The sequence below is a fragment of the Penaeus chinensis genome, chromosome 2 (genome assembly GCF_019202785.1).
Source record: "Penaeus chinensis breed Huanghai No. 1 chromosome 2, ASM1920278v2, whole genome shotgun sequence".
NCBI classification, from domain to species: Eukaryota; Metazoa; Arthropoda; class Malacostraca; order Decapoda; family Penaeidae; genus Penaeus; species Penaeus chinensis.
In genome coordinates this window covers 10,787,587-10,810,086 of record NC_061820.1, presented here as the reverse complement: position 1 = coordinate 10,810,086, position 22,500 = coordinate 10,787,587, and the positions used below count along the sequence as shown (strand labels likewise).

General features: G+C 39.8%; 1 protein-coding gene across 1 annotated transcript in view; it reads left to right on the top strand.

Annotated features, from left to right (window-relative positions):
- Positions 1-1,909: 1,909 nt before the first annotated feature.
- Positions 1,910-22,500, top strand: part of LOC125031449 — a 207,936-nt gene continuing 187,345 nt past the window's right edge. The window contains 1 exon segment of the mRNA XM_047622195.1: positions 1,910-2,456. The gene's annotated coding sequence lies outside the window, so the exon portion shown is untranslated.

Here is a 22,500-nt window from a genome sequence, read left to right as displayed (position 1 = left end):
CACGCATGTGCTTGTACTTACACATTTATGTTCCTCATAATTATTCACACACACACACACACACACACACACACACACACACACACACACACACACACACACACACACTCGAATCTAATTGCATGTTATATATTTGTCTCTGTTCGTCGATATGTTACTTATGATAAAAGTCCATTACCACATAGAATTACTTTGTTTTGAAGTGCATTGTTTCTTTCCGCAACCCGGAGTGTTACAGTTGATATGTATACCAATCCGAAGAAAGCTGACCGAATAAGAAATATTTAGAAGCCTGGCATGACATGCACATTCCGAACGGCTGGTTAAATCAGGGTCTTTTACCCCATTACTCCTTACTGACCATTTTCAGCATCAGAGTGACACGTCAAAACTCGCTCAGCACTGCCGTAGTTATCCTCATAAAGATTAGCAACGGTAGTACACGGCCAGAGGTATGATGAAAGAACGTGTTGCGAGACAAGCATCTGAAATGATGGCTTGGAATGCCAGGCCTCGTGCGGTTTTAACCCACCTTGGCCGCGGTCGCAGTATACCTCTATATAACGTATAACTGTGGAGAATTCGGGCAAAGGTCGAGACCCTCAAGAATATTCCAAAAATAAAACTGGTTAGGAACGGCTAACCATGTAGCAAGAAACGTGGGAAAAGCCAATAAGGAAATTATTTCTCTGAAGAGCATGCATCCTTTAGCCTACTGGAAATGTGCTATGACGATATATATATATATTTTTTTTTTTTTCTTTCTGAAATAGCACTCTTTCGCAAATAAGCGCGTGCTTTCGAGGAAAAAAAAAAATATCAATCGTATTCCTTTCCGGTTAGAAAAAGCACTCCAGAGTATTTTCTGGTCACAATGAACGACAAACAGTGAGCAACGCAGCCGTCATATACGTCCATGGACCTGTAGAACAAAAGTGAAACTGTGAAACAAGTGCGTGAGTAAATATGCCAACGATACTCCATTATACCACTGCTCACCCCCCGGCTAGCAGGGCCCTTACAGTGATGCCACCTCGGAATGACGAAAACAAATTCCCACAAATCTTCCGTCTCTGACCGAATCGTTCCGGGAAAAGGGCGTGCTCCTTTGCAACAATAATGCAATTCATTTCATAAGAAAGAAACGTGTGCAAAGCGGGGTGAAACAAAAGAAAATGAAATAAGACTGAAAGTGGTCGTAGAGCTGGACCTTACACGGGGGAGGGGGAACGTTTAAGTCCGCGCTTGTCCGTTTTGTCATTTTATTAGGCTTTGGTGCTTCAGTACCTCAGTCCATGATAAAACTGAAATGAGAACATTCTGGACGTCGATAGTTTCGTTCGCCACATGACACTGAAGAAAAAAGCAAACGCGGGAAGCGTAAGAGAGAAATGTAAAGGGAAAGAAGAAAAATGGAAGATGAATGTTTATGAAATAGTGTAACATTCTAGTGAAAGACAAGTCAGACATGTTTTCTCTGCCTTTCTTCTCATGCCAAGTCGATTGGGAGAGGAAGAATGTCGCGAGAGGGAATTTATTCAACCTCTGAATTTTTCCTACGGGTATTGATGACCAGGCTTCGTGCAAATCAAATTTATCCCAATAGATAATGAACATAGATTATTTTTCCGTAAGTCACCCCCGCCGAGGCTCCCCTTCACCCCCTCACCCCCCATCTCCCGACCCCCCTCGCGGGACTGATGATGCGGCGTAACGTTAACTTATTGATTATTTTCCCACCAGGATACACACATTTGGGACATTCTTATATTTTGTCGCAAACAGAAAATTTGCAAATCTCAAACGAAAAAACAAAAATAGCCAGTAAGGCTGACATAACGGCGGGAAAATTGAATCTGGCGAGGTATGGCAACTACACACAGATCTGGGACGGTGCTCTGCGACTTTCAGTTCTAGTGCTTGTAAAATGGCCGTCGCAGTCCCATCTTCCCGTCAGTTGTCTTGAAAAATTACCCCTTTTACTAGCTCAAATTTAATATTTTGAGTCCAAAGTCACTCGCAGTGTAAGTTTGATCGATAGAGAAGCCGTAGAATGAGTTATTTGCCGATCGGGTGAGTCGAAGTGGGAAAAATTGTGATTAGAAGTCCATTGTGGAGAAAGAAAGGCTTGCAAGGGCCTCTGTTCCAACTCGTAATCGTGTGGAACACTTTTGTTCCAAAGATATCAATAGATCCCAAAATCCAACGCCAGTGAAGCGTGTGAGAGGCCTCTACTCTTGGGGGTCTTTGCATAGGCCTATCCTTTTATTGTGAGAGTTACTTCCATACGAAAGAAGGAAAAAAAAAGAAGAAAAAATAATTAAAGATTGGAAGTGTTTAAAAAGGAAATGGAGAAAGAGTTGAGCAAGTCGACTGCAGTGTGGATTTGGCACAAACTTATGATTTTTTGTGCTCGTGTGAACCTCCAGTGAAACATTCGAAGATTCGATGCCAAGGTAAGATATCTTTGGGTACTTTCTTTGTGTTGCTATTTATGTGATTCGCTTTCGTTTAGAGATGAGGGAGGGGAAAGGAGACGGGGAAGAGAGAGAGAGAGAGAGAGAGAGAGAGAGAGAGAGAGAGAGAGAGAGAGAGAGAGAGAGAGAGAGAGAGAGAGAGAGAGAGAGAGAGAGAGAGAGAGAGAGAGAGAGAAACCTTGAGCAATGAGATGATTACTCAGTTAAAGAAATTGTACACAGCAAATAATTAAACAAGTCATAGCTAAAAAAAAACTACTTATTTACCCAAGAACTTTGACTTTTTATGTTACTTTCGAAACTAAGTGACAAAAAATCTTGGTCTAAAGAAGAAATGAATTGGATAAGTGATGCATTTGCCGCAGGTGTAAAGAACAAAGATGTGAAAGCTTCACCTGTGCTCAAGTGAGTAATACTTGTGACTTGAAAATTTACCCGCAAAGAATTCTGATTACGCAATATCTCCTGTGCGTTGTATTATGGAAAAGAATATAGAAAATGAAAATAATGTGATAGCCTCGTACATACAGAGTACGTCACAAAGTGTACTGTTATTGACTTGTTCCTCACGGTAGATATAGTGTTCTACAAATAACTTACAGAATGAGGAGTGGAAACAGGAAACGCAGACGAGTTTAGTTTCGTTTCTCTGAAAATTACATGCAGCAACTGACGTATATATATGGAAAGCAGTTTTCATTATGTCCATTAGCGCTTATTGAAGGTGACATGATACCGTATGATTGTAGTGGTCATGTTAAAGTATCATCGGTCGGCGACAGGAGCGTAAGAATTGGAAAATAGTTCCGTTGGATTCCGAACCTCCGATTAATACTTTATGTAAGAAAACTTCACCGAGCTTTTGAAGAATTGATGCGGGGAAACGCTACAATTACAAGAACAGCGGTAAATGGAGATATTTATTCCCGTGTTGGGTGTGAGATGCGGGTGGGCGAGCAAGCGACTGTATTTTATTTTGATTTTGTTTTCCCTCTTTTCAAGAAAGAATGCCAGAAACAGATAATGCGATGTGGTGAGAGCGGTTGTTTAGCCGGCTTTTAAAGTTGACGTCACATAGCACAAAGGCTTTTAAAACCGGGGTTGGCTTTCATTAACTTGCATAGGGAGAGAAAATTATCGTGTGATACTGAGGAAAAGTGCGCTCTGAGGCAGTTGAATTTTATATATGCCCTTTTTATGAGGTCGAGTTTATTGCACAGGGAAGAATAACTCGATTTATGTTTACACTTGATAAGCAAGAGTGAATGGGTGAGTGAGGAAAACATTGCGTGGTATATGAACTTGATCGAGTATTTGTTTCAGCTTGTGTAGAGCATGATTACCCTGCTCGAAAGCTTGGGTAAATCCACGAAAGCACAGTTGAAGGGAGCCGTTGAGCTGACTAGTTATGGTGTAGGAAAGTAATGAATTCTTGTAAATGCTTCCTGCTTCGGGGCTATTTTTACAGTGCTCTTGGTGTGTTGAAGGGGAATGGGAGGGTCTGGCAAGTGGGGTGAGAAAGAGAGGAAAGAGTCTTGTGTGATAACCTGACTGATGCTAATACGTTGGGGGAAATGTGTCAGTCAAGCGGGTCGAAAGAGCTTAATGACTTATCGCGGTGTGGGACCATATACATATATATATGTATATATATATGTATATGTATATATATGTATATATATATATATATATATATATATATATATATAGAGAGAGAGAGAGAGAGAGAGAGAAATAATGTGGGGCCAGACGACGCAGGGCATAGAGTGCCATCATGCCGCCAGGGTTTATAGTGGAGAATGTTATTGATCAATCAGTAATTGTGCAGTCGGGCTTTAGGAGGGATATCGAGAGCCTCGTGTTATTGATGAGGGTCTTCTGTTTATGCCTCGCCCATGCCAGTCCGTATGTCAGTTGGCTTGCTGATAACCAAAACTCAATTTCCATTGCGATGGCTGGCGATGCGGCCCGGCTTGATCGTGCGGGCACTACCGACGGCGTTGCCACACGAGGAAGCGGTCGCCCCTGCCGGACCATTATGTGTTTGTACGTAATTGTTTATAAGCTTACGTGTCGCTTAGGTAGCTTAGAGAACCTTCATGGACATGCTAAAGGGTTCTACTTCCTCGGTATTTGCTTTTAGTTTTCATGCACTGCTGCGTCGGTTGGCGGTCGGTCGGTCGGTGCGTTTTCTTAAAGCCATACGGGAAGAAGAAACAAATTCACAGACACGGACATTCGTTTTTATATTGTAAATGGCAAGAGCGTAAAGGGAGTGAAATAGAAATGTTAATCTTTGAAGTAATAAATCTGTTTATTGTGTATACACCGTCAACAACCAACAGAAATGATCGACGGAGACTTAAAAAATATTTAGGTATCGTTTACAATTTTATTTCGCTGGAAATAAAATGTAGAGCTGTGTGAAACATGAATGAAATTGAATATTGTTGTTTAACACTACTGCCACATGCCCGTGAGTTATATGTATATGTATTTTTTATTTATTCATTCCGTGTTAGTTGGAAATATCTGTTTTACCATTGATTAATATTAATGTGTGGTCAATTGCATGTGAATCGGTCCAATGTTTTCAGATTTTTTGTAAGATATGTTCCAGTGGCATTTTGTGCCAGCAAGATGGAAAACAAAACGCGTCGGTTTACAAATGTATGATTGTTTTTATTGGGAGAAAATTTTGATAGTGATGACTAGACGGGTGCATTCAAACACATGCAAGTTTTAAACAAGCTATTACACTGATATTAGTGATGATTGCAGCATTTTATTTTTGTTATTATTTTGTGTATTGGTAACTTTGCATTTTTAGGATTAGATACTTTTAGTAATGTTGCGGTGGTATTACTAATGAATGATAAGTAATGATAACATAAGAGATAGTAATAGTAATTTACACGTGTGATTATTTTAGAGTTACTACTATTACTATAGTAAATTCTGATTCTGAATTTCTTAATGATAATGGTAATGATGGTGATAATGATAATAATGATAACTGTAATAGTAGTAGCAGAAGCATTAATAATAGAAATAGTAATAATAATATATTCACGATAATAGTAGTGTTCTTTTGTCATTTGAGCTTTCATTTATTCATATATGTTTTCTGTGTACATAGCGAGAGTCCTTCCCCGCAGAGGAACACGCAGAGGAGGGGAAGACACGGAGCCGGTGCAATAACTCGGAAACTTTGTGAAGTTAACTAAATCGGACGAAGTTTCTTGGAATTCGAAACCGGCCTATTCACTGCAAATTTCTCGGAATTAATGTGTGTAATTCTCACGTTTTATTAGCTATGGGAAGAAAGAAAGAAAGAAAGAGGAGGATAGGAAATGGAATGTGAGAAAGAAATAGAGATTTGAGGAATGATTAGGGAGGATGTTGATATATATCACAAAGAAAAGCAGGAAGAGAGAACGATGGAGGAAATATAGGGATGAATGAAACTATTTTAGGTACCGAGGGCATAAGAGCGAAGTTAAAGATAACCCTATTCAAGATAAGCCGTTTATGAATGTCCCATGAAAAGATATCTTTATTCGAGGTAGATAAAGGTGGAACTTGTCTTCACCTCAACTCCACAAACCATATTGGGTTGCCAACTCCCCCAAAAGTGAATCCGGTCTCTGCCTGGTCGTCGTGTTCCTCTTTATTCTCCTCTTCCCCTCATTTCTCCTCCTCTTTTATGCCTCCTCTTTTCTCTTCTCCTCCACCTCGGCTTCCTCCTCCTCCTCCTCCTCCTCCTCCTCCTCCTCCTCCTCCTCCTCTTCCTCTTCCTTTTTCTTCTTTTGGTCCACCACTGAATCTGACAACACCTATTTCATCTGTGCTTCCACCAACATTACGTCAATTTGCAAGGATTTTCCGGAAATGAAGTCTATTGTTGTTTAAGTGGTGGCGGTGGAGGTGACATGGAATTAATAGGTCAGTTTAATTTCGTATTACTGCTTGAAAGAAAAAAAATTAAGAAGAAAGATGGAAAAAAGGCAAAACCAAATTTACATAATTTTTTTCCCTGTTGTTTTCTTTGCAGTTTTGTTTACTTTGGATTGTGGACGAGGGAGGCAAGGAGTGTGAAAATGATGAAGGTTGATGTAATGGTGACTGCAGTGGTGCAGTATGATGGTGAAAATGATAACAGTGAAGATAGTGATAAAGCTGTGGAGAAAAAAAAAAACCAGTGATAATGACTGTTAGATAAGAAGAAAAGAGCTGCCGCGAAAATAAGTGTCACTGGAAGGAAGGAACGTAAAAAGAGACAAGAAAAAGTGGCTAATGTAGTTACTTTTTTTGGTAGTGAAACCCTTTTACTTTTATCTTCTCGTAATACCAAGGCTAAAAGTACGAAGATGTTATATGATGCAAGGAAATAAAGAAGTAGTAGATTGACTTATTGACAATAATAAAAACAATGATAATGATAACTGATAAAAAAAGCAATGATAATGATAACCAATAAAAACAGCAATGGTAATGATAACTAACAAAAACAGCAAAGGTAATGATAAACAATAAAAAACAGCAAAGCTATTTAGAATAACAGCAAGGATAATGGTTATCCAAATTCTCCAAAAGAGCTAGTGGCACCAAAACTTAAAAGATGATACACCATTACACATTCTCGAGTTTGTTGACTTTGAAACAAGAACGACATAATAGTTTCCATTACCTCGTTAACTGATAAGTCTCAGCACTTATAAAAAATAGAATTAATTGCTGATAAAGGGATCATGCTACTCTACATATTGTGCTGTGTGTGTGTGTGTATGTGTGTGTGTGTGTGTGTGTGTGTGTGTGTGTGTGTGTGTGTGTGTGTGTGTGTGAGAAAGAAAGAAGAGAGAGAGAGAGTTTTCCCGCTACACTTTATCTATCATTATTATCTTGTTATTTTCTCAGCCTTTGCCACCTGTCATTATTATGATAGGTATTATTATCAACGCAATATGGAATAGTTTTGCCTCATCACAACTCTGATTTAGTCGAGTGCCCCCTCCTTGACCTCCGCATCCCCCCTCGGACCCCTAGTCCCCTCCCTCCTCCTCTATCTGACTTGCGAGTTTCCTCTTACTGCTGTAATTATTATAATGGAGTCTTTCTAGAGTTACGGCCTACATTCATATTCCCTGTGACCACGCTTCTACTTCTGTTATTCTCTCTCTCTCCCCCTCCCTCCCTCCTTCCCTCTCCCCCTCTCCTCCCTCATACACACACATACACATACACATACACATACACATATACACACACATATACACACACACATATACACACACACACACGCACACGCACGTACACACACACACACACACACACACACACACACGCATACACATACACATCGGACATACTCTTTTACGAGGTATATGAAATATATGTCTAGCCTCCGCAGATGAAAAGCATACTGGGTATTCAAGTCTCAAAATCAACATTCTGAACAAAACCCCTTCTGCGTTATTTTTTGTTTTATTCTATTTTTTCATCCTCGTCTATCAGGCATGATAAAGCTAACGTCAGGACCATCATTTAGTTATTGCGATGACAAAATATACCCACACGGCAACACATTTTAATCTATTAAAAAAAGGGAACGCGTTAATTTACGTAATGGCGGAAATTAGTAATAACGGCGCACATTACTCTAATATTTATGGCTAGGATAATTAACTTTTCTGGCACAGATGGAATCGAGCCACACTGTACCTCGAGGGTGGAGTGCCAGGTGTGTTTGTTGTCTGTGTGGATGTGTGCGTGCGTGCGTGCGTAGAAGTTCGTTCACATGAGTACATGAATGTGTGTTTGATTGTGGGATGTGCGTTGAGGGAGGTAGACTTACACATGTAGATGAGCAGAGATGCATTCACTGAAGAAATACGTAAGACACTGCAGTTATTAAACAAAGGGGATGAAAACAACCGTAATGAAATTAGGCGAAACCGTTGTTTATGATTAAGAGATAAAGTCAGAAAGAGTGATGAGAGTAGATGGAATAGACAAAGGAAAAAAAGATATATAAGAATAGAAAGTGACGCGATCTAGGATATTAAGAAAAGCCGAGGAGTCACGTAGAATATGTTTCCTCACAAAAGAGTCGTATCCATAGATAGTGGACAAGCTCGCGGCTGGAAGCCAACACTGGTAAGTCGGTTAACGACCCAGTCGGCGTGGTTGGACCTCAGCGGTTTCTACTTTATGGCAAGTAATTGCCGACCCACCAACGGAGCGGCCCTCGAAGGCCTGCACAAAACATACGAACGAAGCTGTTAAGCATGAAGTCCGCGGCCCGACACCGCGCGGCTGTCCCCAAAGTACCAATGAGTATGCCGGAGCAGCTAACACGCGTGGCGCAGGGAAGGAACCACGCTGCGCCGCCGTCTTTTAGGTTCGCTTTGCCCTCGGGGCGTAGTCGCCGCTGCTCGAGGAAGGCTTGGAGTCCACGCGGGAGTAAACCGACCACTCGCCGGCGCGTCGGAGGCCTGGCGAGAACTGCGGAAGGCGATCGCTTCTCCCTCTGCTTGCCGGGAAATGGGCCTGTTGGTCGGCCTACTCCGCGCCGTCCTTTATATTTTTGTAGCTGTAATTGCTTAGGCTTAACGGTGGTGAAATGGATATCTTAGTTATTACAATATGGTGTAACATATGAAGGACCCAAAGAGGTAATGGTAAAGGTAATTAGAACGATTAGACTGTAATAACAGCAAACATTAATGGATTCCTTTGCAGTACAAATTAGAAGGAAGGTTATGGCAACAGAAATGTTAGTGAAGATAATTTCGGTGGTAATAATGACTAAATGAATGGTAAGACGAATAACATTGTTAGTAATGAGTAATTTTGATAAGTATTGATGGCTCACGGTACGTATTTATGATGAAAATACTAATTCAATACAGAACATTATCATAAGCTTTTCAAATTTGTAGAAAAAACAAATGTAATCGCATATTAGGAATCACGAGGGAAATAACTGTAATAGGAAAGCTTCGGTGGCCAATATCGCTAAAATGTAGGACTTATGATTGAGTTAAAGAGAGCAGTTAATTGAAGACATAATGCACATACGTGTGAATGTGTCTACATATCTATATATATGTATATATATGCATGCATGTGTGTATATATACATACATCTATATACCTTATACAAGCGTGTGTGTGTGTGTGTGTGTGTGTGTGTGTGTGTGTGTGTGAGTGTTTGTGTGCGCGTGTGTGTGTATGCATGCGTGACTATATATGTATATTAGACAGACATAATGCATAAATACCTGCCAACATTCATATTCGCACGCACGCACACGCATACATGCACACATACATGCACACTACACTTACAAGTACAAACATACACACGCACACATAAATGCACGCACACGCACGCACAGATGCATACATACACATCAGCATAGCATCGATTTTTTATTATATAAACACAATACGGTGTGTTATATTATTAAACATAACATGAATATATATGCCAAAATGGATAAAGAGAGAAGACTATACTTTTGTTTGAGTTTGTCTATTATGACGATGCAAGAGTTTTGACAACTATCATAATATTTTTATGATAAAAGGACAGCTCTGATATGATAGTGTTGCCATGGTGACATACAACGGAAATATCAAGGAAGAAAATGTAATCGATTGAATGTTTTTCTTGGGGATTTTGAATGAAAAACGGAACTGGAAGAGAAAGTTAGGTGAATTGAAGAACTGGAAAAAAAGAAAAAGAAAGAAGACGAAGGAGAGGGCTTTTAGAGAAGGACGGAGGAGGGAAGGGGGAGGTAAGCCTGACGCACATCCGGTGTTGTTTATTTAACCTCCAGCGCGGTGCGGCAATGGTAGATGTCAGGAAACTTACCGCAAATTAAATGTTTTGTCGGGAACGGCGGGCGTATTGTGTGAACAGTTTGTCGGGTAGAGGGGGCCAGCCGACCGGGAGGGGCCGAATGCCTCTACAACACACGCAGAGGCAAATGAGTTGATCAATAAATTAATTAGTGTGTTTGTGTGCATTCTGCCTCCCTGTCTCCCCTCCCCCCCCCCCTCTCTCTAGCGCCCTCGCTTGCAGGTTCTTTTCCGTGCTCTGTCGCACACGTCATTTGTATGTAAATATTCATGCTCAGACCTAATGAAAAGGCACAGTGCCAAAGTAGTCCGTAGTCAGGGAAAAGGGCCTTTGGCGGAGCAATAGTTCCTTGGTATGTATGTCACGCTTAGCTGGCTTATCATCACCCCTGCCCCCTTCTCCCACCCTCCCTATGGCGGTAATTACAATCCGGAGGCGTCCTGGGGCGTGGGCGGAGGGGGGAGTGGGTGGTTTGGCGAGGGGCTTGCTTGTGGATTGGGCCTGGGGTACAGTAAGGGTATGGATATACTATACAGGGCGAGGCTAGGTTCTCCATGCCGTGTTGGAGCGATTTGATACCGTTGTGGTTGACACTAAGTTTGTTTCTTTCTGTGCTGACTATTTTAATGGCATAACTATGTAATGATGCTGAAATAATTATAACAGTAAGTTTGAGATAATTGTAATAACAAAACTAAAGAGAACATCAGCAATGGTAATAATGATATTGATTATGATTATAATTAAAGCAGCAGTACCGATAATGATAATAATACCACTGGTAAAATTTTCATTTGAGTTATTTATGATTGACGATAATATTTTTGATATTCCTATTTACTAATTTTAGAACAACAACGATAATAATAGTAACACGGTAATCACATGAACTTGCGCTAGCAGATGCACGTATACGTATAATAATTTATATTTTATGATATTCACTTAAGTACAATTTTATATAGGATATGACAAACAATAAACATACAAGACATTGAGTAATCGTGTGGTAATATTTAAGTGTACCGGTATTGCCATTTACTGCCCTCTTCATTGCTAGCCAGTAATGGCAATTGTTGCTGCCTGATAAGTGTTCGTTATAGGATATCCAAGTAAAAGATCTCTGGGTGACATCTGGGAGAGGGGGAGGGGGGACTGGGGTAAGATGAGAGACCTTGTGGCGTGTGGACGCCATCTGCCTGCCTCTCTCTCTGTCTATTGAGTCTGTCTACCTCTCCCCCCTCTCTCTCTATACATATATTTATATTATTTATATGTTACATATACGTACATACATACATATAGTGTATATATATGTCGTGTGGCATTTGGGCTTTCATGTTTGTCGGTGTGTACATATGCGATTAAATGTTTCCACCTTCAACCCGTCTTTCCATCCCTTGCTTCCCAGCATACGTTCAATCATGCGTCTGCACGTGCGTGCTCGGCGGCGTCGAGGATGAGCGTGCACCTGGAAAGCTTTACCGTTCACAAGACATGAACTCCGTAAGCTCCTGTACAAGCCTCGTGTCTGCTTCCCCTTTCTTAATGTTTTTCAGTCGCTCAGTCTGGCTCGTAACTTCCCATCCCTCCCAGCCCCCCTTCTTTCGCCCTCGCTTTTAAGAAATCATGTTTGTCACTACGCTAAGAAGTTTACCCACCGCCTCCTCCCCCTGGAAACCTTTAGATGTGAGTAATCCTTCGAATGCATCTCTGTCCCACCATCCGGCTATTCACATTTATATTTATTGGTCATTCCGTTTTCCGTTTCCTTTCTCTTCCCACTCCTTTCCTCTCCCTTTCCCCAGGGGGTCCCTTTCCCCCGTATACAGAGGGGGATGGATAGACACGTCACGGTCGAAGGGTCGCGTAGGATGTGATCTGTTACGTCCCAGAGCAGACCCAGCGAGCCTCCCTACTGACGTGTCTTCCTCGAGACCTTAAATACGGAGGAGGTAGGCTACGTGGGATGCCGGACGGCAGCTCGTTCTGGTCCGTTGTGTTTTTTAGTAATTTGTATTATCTACACACATGTATACGGCTGCACGATCCGTGGGAGTGTGTTTGTGTCTTGCGTAAAGGTCGATTGTACCCTCGCCGTACCCTCGGCCCTTGTGTACCCTTGGTTTAGACGGAGCAATCTGTTCGCTTGGGGGTTGTGACCCATAAACGAGTTTTCTCTCTCCCTATCTATATACCCTTTCTCCTTGAAAACACAAGTAAAGCTTCTCCTTTCTTTGTGTGTTTTATGTAGCATCGTAATTGGAGTGTAGTTCCTGGCGTTAATTAGTTGCACCTAGTTTGTCACACTTCGCTGTATGAATATATACATGGTTTTCAGTGTTACTTGTCACACCACCCTGTGCCCGTGTTTCTTGTTTGCTGAAGCAGGTGTGGATGGAAGTCAGATTGAAAGCATTGTAAAGCTTTAATGGAACATTTGATATCGCAGCTTATTGGTAAGCCGTATTTTGTTTGGTGTTCATCATCGTATAACAATAATTATGATATTAATAATGATAATGATAACACAAAAATTATAATATTAGCAATAATAATAATAATGATAATACTAATGATAATAATGATAGTATTAATGATAATAATGATAAACATAATAATAATACAGATAATAATCGCAATAATAATAAAGATGACAATAATAAAACCAATAATGGCGATAACAACACTAATAATTTTATAGGACAAGGGTAAGCAAAAACAAAACAAAACGTTGTAAATAATCATGATCAGAAATAGAAATACGGTTACGAGCGAGTTAGCGAATGGCAGCAGTTCATGAATACTAGCGCGTAAATCCAGATATTGACTTTCTGCGTGTGAATTAGCGCTTGCACGTCGCGTTGTGCTGGGTATTGCTTTACAGACGTGTTTGTCTGGTTGATCTTACTACGGGGAGGAATGTGTGTATGTGTGAGTGAGGGAGGGAGGGAGGGAGGGAAGCAGAGGGAGAGGGAGAGGGAAAGAGAGTGAGACGCGCGCGCACACACACACACACACACACACACACACACACACACACACACACACACACACACACACACACGCACACTCGCTCGCGCGCGCGCGCGGATAGAGACACAGGCTGGCAGACAGACGGAGGTATTTATTAAATAATTTAACAAGTTTTCACTAAGGTATATAATTGCATGGTTTAGTGTATCTTTTGTCTGGGAACCCCATTGTAGCATTTTAGCGCAGGTCAGTGTCGAGCATGTGAAGTAGTCATTCCAGTCAAAATATACGTCTTGATGACAAGGTATATTTATTCGAGCTTTTAAACTTGATATAGTAGGGGAATGTAGCTAGCATTCTCGTCACAGTACTGCCAACGTAAACCTATCATATTCAGGCCCACGTTCAGCTTAGTCACTGTCACACTCACGCTTGCTTATTCTCCTCTCTCTCTCTCTCTCTCTCTCTCTCTCTCTCTCTCTCTCTCTCTCTCTCTCTCTCTCTCTCTCTCTCTCTCTCTCACTCTCTCTCTCGTGGTGAAGTATTCCCGGTCACTGTCTCATTATACTGTTATTATTCTTACACACTCTCAGCCATTTATAAAGTCTCGCCCTCTCCTTACTCCCTTCCCCCTCCGTTCATCAACTTGCAGTTCCTTTTATATCGCGTGTACTTTTCATTTCCTTCCAGGCTGCTTAAAATATAGTAATAAAGATCAGAGAAAGATGAGTTAGTAAAGTAGTGATAATAGCAGTCTGAATATGTAGTTATATTTTCAGTAGTGCTTCTTCCAGTGTTAAAAACAAGAAAAAAGTAAACAAAAAAAGAAGGAGTGAGAAGTGAGCAAGCGGGGAAGTGAGCAAGCGGTACAGCCTGGTTACAATCCACGGGCAAGAGCTGCGATGATTGTCATTGGGAATATCGGGGTTAATGGTAACAATGGACAATAAAAGTCAATGATGTCAACAAGAATACCGGTCCTTCCCATTCTCAACCCCATTACCCTTCCCTCGCTTTATCTCCTTCTCTTTTGCTTTCCCCTATTTTTTTCTGTCTTCTCTCTTTTTTTTTTTTATTCGTCCTGCTGATTCTCCTTTTCTCCCTCTCGCCCTCCTACCCTCTACCCTTCTCTTCTACTCCTCCCCCTTCTCCCCGTTACTCACCCTCTCCTCCTCCCGCTTTACAATGGAGTTCGCCTTTTTTCGTCGCGAGGGGTTACGCACAAAGCCCCGGGGACCTGATTCAACTACTACAGGTGGGTCAGTGGGCTCTACCTGTGTTAATGACGTAATGACAATGCAGGTACCGAGGCGGCCTTGACGAATGTAGCTTTGGTGTTAGGTGTTGGCAATGAAAGCTCCCGCATATAAGTATGCGTCATTATGAAAAGTAAGAATTATGTATTATATATATTTGCTCGTGGTTTCTCCAGAGTGACGGAGATTCTAGCACGTGTTCATCTATTTAATTATTTAATTGTCTTGCATGTAATCAGTGACACATGTTTTGTACGACTTACACAGTATGTTTGAAGCAGCACATTTACAGTCTTGTTTCCATCTTGAGACTCTCGTCACTTCATATGGCTGTGGCGTTGCTGTCTGGACCTATCCTTGACGCTGGTGTAGCACAGCCTGTGTGACGGGTTTAGATATCAGTGCTGTGGTGAGCATCTCCCCCCCTCTGTCAGCGGTAGTTGAGACTGTCATAGGTGAAGTAAGAAATATTCATTAGAACTAGGGAAGTTTAATCGCATCCAAAATAGAACGTACCCTTGATTTTCGTAATTAGGGTATTTTTTCATGAGAACCTGAGGGATATTTTGGGATACAGTAAGATATGCAAAAAATATGGAACACTTAAAATACAATCTTTATATATTTAGTTATTTGCCACTTTTTCCAAGCTTTATTGGCCAAGAACGCGTACAAAAAGACCCAATTTTATTTATGTACGCTTGTTTAAGTATAAAAAGAGGCAGCGTTGATGACGAGAGGCAGCATTGATTAAGCAGCAGGAACAGCACAAGTTTTGTTTCTTTTTTAAACCAGCCGTGCGAGGGCAGAGTGGCGGAAGTTGGAGCACCTGAGCTCTTGGTATCAAGAGGTCGAGATGGACGTTTTTGTGGGGTAATTAGCGTGACTAACCGCAGCCTGTGATCCTTTTCACTCGCCAGGTTTATGCGCACGATGCTTTCGGAAGACTGTTTTGTCCTTTGATTGATTGGCTTACATATTTCTGTTTCATCGTTGGGTGAACCCGTTTTTTGTGTGAACGAGCATGGTTTACGCTTTTCTGACAGGTAGCAATAGTTCGTGTAACGACGTGGCAGATTAAATACATATTTTACCTGTCAGAGATCCTTTGAATCTGTCTCGGTGATAAAGTGGATTTGGATTCTTTGAGTAAGCTAACCCTAAAGGAAGATCAGTTGGAGTATAAGCTATGTGGGAGGGGAGAAGGAGGAGGAGGAGGGGGGGGTGGGCAAAAAACTCTTTTCCCTGCTTCCAACCGGTCAGTCAGTAATATCCGTGTTCCTCTAGATCCTTCCTTAGTCATTCCTCTTGTTACTGAGAGGTTTGCATTTCTAAAACTTGAGAGATTTCCATCAGTTCCAGCCATTTTATGTACGTCCATATTCTACAGGTGCTACTATTCTGTTTGCACGTGTTACTCCATGAGAAGGTATATTTCCCTGCCTTACTCACAGAACAAATAACTAAAGAATACATGTAGTTGAAGGACAAGATCGATAATTATCTTCCATTATTTTGTTGTAAAGGAACAAGTGTTCCTTTTTATCTCGATATTCATCTGCTGGTTGCCAGCACAGGTTATGGAGTGAGTTTTGTGTAAAAGTTATTAAGCAGTTGGGAGAATGCTTAAGTAATTAACATCAAAACGAAATATCTCCAAATCACCGGGTATCATTACCGTCATCCAAAATACACATGCTAACACCCTGAGTATTTTGTGTAGGCCTACCTTCTTTAGGTATGACCGTTTACAGTATGAGTAAGTAAACATATCACACTACACAATGTTATGGCATCGTGAGCTAGAATATACACTCAAGCCATTATCATCTCGATTGAATATGTATTTTCTCTAGTGTCTGGTTGCGGGTGAGCTGCACGTTGCCAACAGCTTAAAGTTAAACATTAAGATGTTTGGTGAAATGTTTTTGTTTCATCCTTCTTTCTTATTGTTTAGAGAGTTTTATAGTTAGTATTATTCTAGAGATTTTGTTTTTACTATAAGGGCACAAACATTATTTTTATTTTTATTAGTACAGTTACTACTATAGTGTTCGTAGTACTTGCACTAGTATGAGTAATATGATTATCTTGTTACTGTAGTTGCTCTATCTGCCTATATTTACATTTACCGGTACACCTGTTAAATGCCATTCATGTTATTCCTAGTACTAAAGCTACAGCTACTACATAATGAAAATAATAGCTAGTTTATGCCAAACGAACTGAGCATAATCTTAAAAATGAAATGTAGGATAATTATGTCTTTAAAGAATGTGTGTATAACTAGAGTGACGTTTGTGGTAATGGTGGTCCTGATAATATATATATATATATGTATGTATGTATGTATATATTTATATATATATATATATATATATATATATATATATGCACACCCATATACATATATAGGTACATGATAATACTGGTATAGCTAGTATAACAATGTTAACACTAACTCGCAGGCTGCTGTTGCTGTTAATAATATATAATAATAGTAATAGTAATGTTATGGTCATCATATAAATGCACGCTCATCATCATCACAATCATCATTGTTATTACTGTTGCTACTGTTACTATTACTATTATTAGGAGTAGTATTTATATTAGTCTTATTGTTATCATTACCATTATTATTATAATAATTATTATTTTATTAATATTATTGATGTTATTATTAGTATTATTATCATCATCATTATCATCAGTATTAGCATTCCAATTTTTATATTATTGTTTTCCTTTCGCCATCCTCATCATTATATTTTTATTGCTAATATTTTTTTTTTCACGATGATCAACGTCATTATGATTATACAGTGATGGTAATGGCAGTGATCCCAGCAGTGATGAAGAGTAAAAATTACATAGTAATTATGTTTATAATAACAACAAGAGGCCAGAACAATAATAGGAATATTGTTAATAGTAGTACTGATTGATAATATTGACAATCATGGTACAGTTTAATAATGATAAATGCTAATATCGTATGTTATTATTATCCGTTTTTAGCAGTAGTAGGAATAGCTGTATTTGTCCTGTTAAAGTATTAGTATTCCTTAGGTATTATTACCACGTAAGGCTATATTACTATTATTATTGTTTTTGTCAATAATAATGATATAAATAATAATGTTATTGTTTTTAATTTATTATTATTAAATAATTACTACTGTTATTGCTATTGGTTATTATTATTAATGTTATTACTGTTATCATTACATTTTTTATTATAATTGTTATTATTATCATCGTCTTCATCATCATCAATCATCAATCATCAATCATCAATCATCAATCATCAATCATCATCATCATCATCATCATCAATTATTATTGTTACTCTTATTATTACTATTATTATTATTATTATTATTATTATTATCAATATAATTATCATTATCATAATTATTATTATTATCAATATAATTATCATTATCATAATTATTATTATCGGTATTACTGATATTACTGATGCTACTAATACATTTACTATGGATGTTTATTCATTCATATTATCATATTTGATATTTACGGTAGTATCGTTAATACTATAAGTTTTTTTTTTTTTTTTTTTTTTTTTTTTTTTTTTTTTTTTTTTTTTTTTTGTTTTACAATCCTTCAGTGACTTCTAGTTATATTATTGTTGTATATGATTAATATCTGTATAAATATTAGTATCATTGTTCACCGGTAGGTTCAATTTTGTTATTGCCATTATGATATTTTTTTTGTGTTATTCACATTAGAGATAATGGTGTTGCCATTGTGTGTCCTTTATCTACATCAGTGGCATTATAAAATATTGAATTAATCTCTAATCTCTAATCTCTCTCTCTCTCTCTATATATATATATATATCCATCTCTCTCTCTCTCTCTCTCCCCCCTCCCTCCCTCCCTCCCTCCCTCCCTCCCTCCCCTCCCTCCCTCCCCCCTCCCCCTCCCTGCCTCTCTCTCTCTCTCTCTCTCTCTCTCTCTCTCTCTCTCTCTCTCTCTCTCTCTCTCTCTCTCTTTCTACATTACTGGACATTGGTGAAGGTTTAAAAGTTTTATCAGCAGGAGTTGGAGCTATTTGAGTCGCCACGTCATCGTTGCGTGACGCAATTTCCTCTTGTCCCTGAAAGCATTTGCGAATAAAGAAAAAGACAAGTAAATAGACACTGAGTATATAAGTTGGGATTCATATATTCAAATTATGATGTATCTCACACTTTCGAATTTATGGAAAAATACTATAATATCTACTAGGCTATCTACACAAACACGCGCACAGACAATTGATATGTATATATATATATATATATATATATTACATATGTGTGTGTGTGTGTGTGTATGTGTATGTATATATATAAAGTATATATATACATACTTCCCATATGCACACATACACATTTAAACAGATGGTTATTTGTATATTTATACACACGCACGCACGCACGATCGCCTACACACACACATTATACTATATGCTGTATATATAAGGATATACATCATATAATATATATTTATATATAATGTGTGCATATGCATTAGAGGCAATTATCGGACTTTGAAAAGCCTTATTATGGAAGAAATACGTAATGGTGACACTGAACTTCACGGCACGATTTTTGTAGGAATCATCGTCGGTAATTCATCATGAGTTGACATACGTAAAGTTGGGGATACAGTAATCTTATCAGTCGCAGGTCGAGGGGAGTCGAAATCCTGTGAGACGATAGGATGGCGCGTTGTACATATCCAGCCAGCACCGCTCGCAGCTGCCAGCGTCCTCTAACGGGTCCTGCGAAGAGGAACCGGGCAGGCTTGGCGAGTAGGACCTCTCTATCCGGGCGGTGAGCCATGGTTCAGGATGGGGAAGGTCGTTTGTTTGGAACCATATTTTAATGCAAGATAAATGCTGTGTGCGTAAGGTGTGAGCGCTGAGCGGATATGGTGGCCGGGTGGCTGGGTTCCCGACCCTCACGTCTCTCCCGGCCAGCCGCCCTGGGGCTGTGTGTCAGGGGTACACCACCGATATCTCTCCCGGCCTGTTATTATGCAATTCTGGCTCCCCAAGTCTTGCTGTCTGTCGTGGTTTACCTTTTGTGCCTCCTCCCCTCGCTTGGTAGAGAGGCAGAGAAGTGTACGAAGCAATGTTGCTTCACAACTTTCGTTTCGGAGAATGTTTTCCCCTTGTGACGGTTCATTTCGTAAGAACTTTTTACGGAGAAAAGTTGTGAAAGAGGTTACAAGATAACATCATAAATGAAGCATGAGATCAGGTGATAACGGTTTAATCTTGCTTGATAGGAAAATAATCAACGCTGAATCAATCAGGCGAAACACGAGCCGTGTGCGTTGCGTCGCCGACCTTATCGTCGAACGGCAGCGCACGTCTCACTCCCACACCTGTGGCTCGCTGTCTAAACATCTCGATAGCAAAAGAAAATAACAAGGGTGCTGTGGGTCACAGCGTACTTTCATTCAGAGAGCCACCACCTGCCCTTTTTTCGCGAGCCATTTCGCTCATGGCTGGCTTCTTTCATCGTATTGAAGCAGCGCATCGTGTTAAGTATTTGTGCCCGCGTGTCGACGAGGGAATAGGTGGCGCTGCGAACGGCTGCCATGAGGGAGACGGCTCCGCGCGGCTTTTGTCTCTCGTGCCGCCCATTATTTTTAATTGTCGCCTTATTGTTTGGTCGCAGCCCGGCTTGATTTGAATTGAAGAGGACTGCACACGTACGGCGCTCGCTCCCTGGAAGAGGTGGTGTGTCGAGGGGAGAAAGGTGGAAGGCAGAAACACGACAGATTCTTTCTGAACCAGGCATTGGCATTGGCGGCGGCGAGGCAAGGTTTCAGCGTCAAGTTCAGACCGAGATCTTGTTTTTTTATAACTTTGTTAATTTACAAGAACTGCTTTAAACTCAGTCGAGGGCATTTCCGACCTCTTTGTACTGTTATGTCGTTTACCTTGTCCTCTCAGAACTTATCACCTATAGATTAGATTTCTTGAAACTAGATAATTTATCGGGATGGCGTAAGCGATAACGCGAAGTTATTTAAAGGCGCATGTGATTATAAGTAAATAAAACGTAATTGGTAATAGGCCTATATGTAATTGCGATATGTATTTTTTCACCTCTCTTTCCTGCGAACGAGTGAATAGTTAAGCGCGAGATATAATTCCCGTGATGAAGATGTGTATATAATTTGTGCGAAGGAAGTTTCGTTAGATCAACTAAAGTCAACCAGGACTGAGCGATGAATATGCAAGGAGCTATTTATAACTAGTTAGTAAGAATATTGTCCTGCAGTGGGTTGCATGTTAACGATTTATCCTAGCGGTGAAGCTCGGCGACTCTGATTGCAATATTGATGTCGTGCAGATTTAAAGTTAAGTATAGCGGGGATCATGTTAAAAACATTTGGTGACAACGAAACCAATTTTGGTAATTGGAATAAATCAGTGGATGAAACCGGAGCGATGGAAATCAAAACCGGATTATTGCGTTGGCCAAACATGAGCTAATGTTACTTTTTTATGGAGGTTTGGCTTCACGGTGACTGATAAACTTGTGAGATTCCCGATGCTAACTTCGTGCAATCGGATTAGGCTCCGTAATGTTTTTTGTTTATCTGCAAAAACACGGGAATAACACGCGCTACAAAGCCATGTTAACTTCTGCTTGTAATAGTTTAATGAATTCGCACTAACTGTAAACAACGCATGCAAAACAAGACTAAGTAATTGTTTTGTATTTGTTTTCGCGCAAACAAATTTTAATTAGTTGACAAATTTATATGAACGGGTGCCATTGACTCTAACCGATAAAGATTGGAGGGTGTTGCAAGGTGCTGCAAGCAGGATCCACATGCCACACCACGTGACTGCGGTGGAAGAAGAATCAAGTTGGGCTATCTCTCGCGCGCGCACGATATGTAGTTTAAAAATAGATGCGGTAGACTGGAGGTATTCTGAAGGACTTCCCCGGAAATATTGAGCATCGGAACAGACTGTCTCGTCGCATACGTGAAGGATGGAGGTGGTGTTTTCTTCTCTAATATAACGGGCTATTTATTGTATTGGAGCTTGTAGAATGAACGCGTTTATAGTTGTCACTTATAGCGTGTATTAGACAAGGAATACATATATATATGTCTTTGTTTGTATTTTCTTTCTTCTAATCTATTTATCACTTTAAATTTGTAAAATGTTTGTATGTACCTTATTATAATTCAGTAGTTTTTCCTCGTTTTTGGCTGTGTCGTTGCCTGTATGGGTGACATTGACATAGGTCATGGAAGATTAGTCTACGAAAGATTTTGCAAGAGAGTCGTTCAAAAATATTCAGTTCCGTGATAAGTTGTTAGATGACCATTGATTGGCGATAAAGTTGACTGAATTACAGACAAGATGATTGTAATGGCTTTCAATACGGTTGATCAAAGAAGCTAATTATAGATGTAAGGAATTTTCTTTCCATTCAGGGACTTTTTACTTTATTATTTTGCTCGTTATGTTGCCTCTTATAGATGGAACTGTCATTTGTATGAATTGAGTTTTAATGAACGCCATAGAGGCACCCGCGTTCTGTAACCAGGATGTAATGAGTGTAAATGTTTATTTATATACATGTGATATTAAATTAAGGCATTATTGATAACTGCATGGTGGAATAATTAGTATAGACAATAATTAGTGTGAACTGTGGAGGTGGTGGAGTAGATTTGGCTGAAGAAGAAAAAAGAAGAGGAGGAATGCAAACATCCAAATTAGGAGGCATAAAAATACCACTGAATAATGTTTGGAATATAAAAAACACAGATAGGTTTGATAATGATTGCGATGTTGCAAGACTGTGACAACAAAGGAACTGGGGTGATAACTTGTTCAAGGTTACCAGGCAGTGTTAGCAACAGCAAAGAAC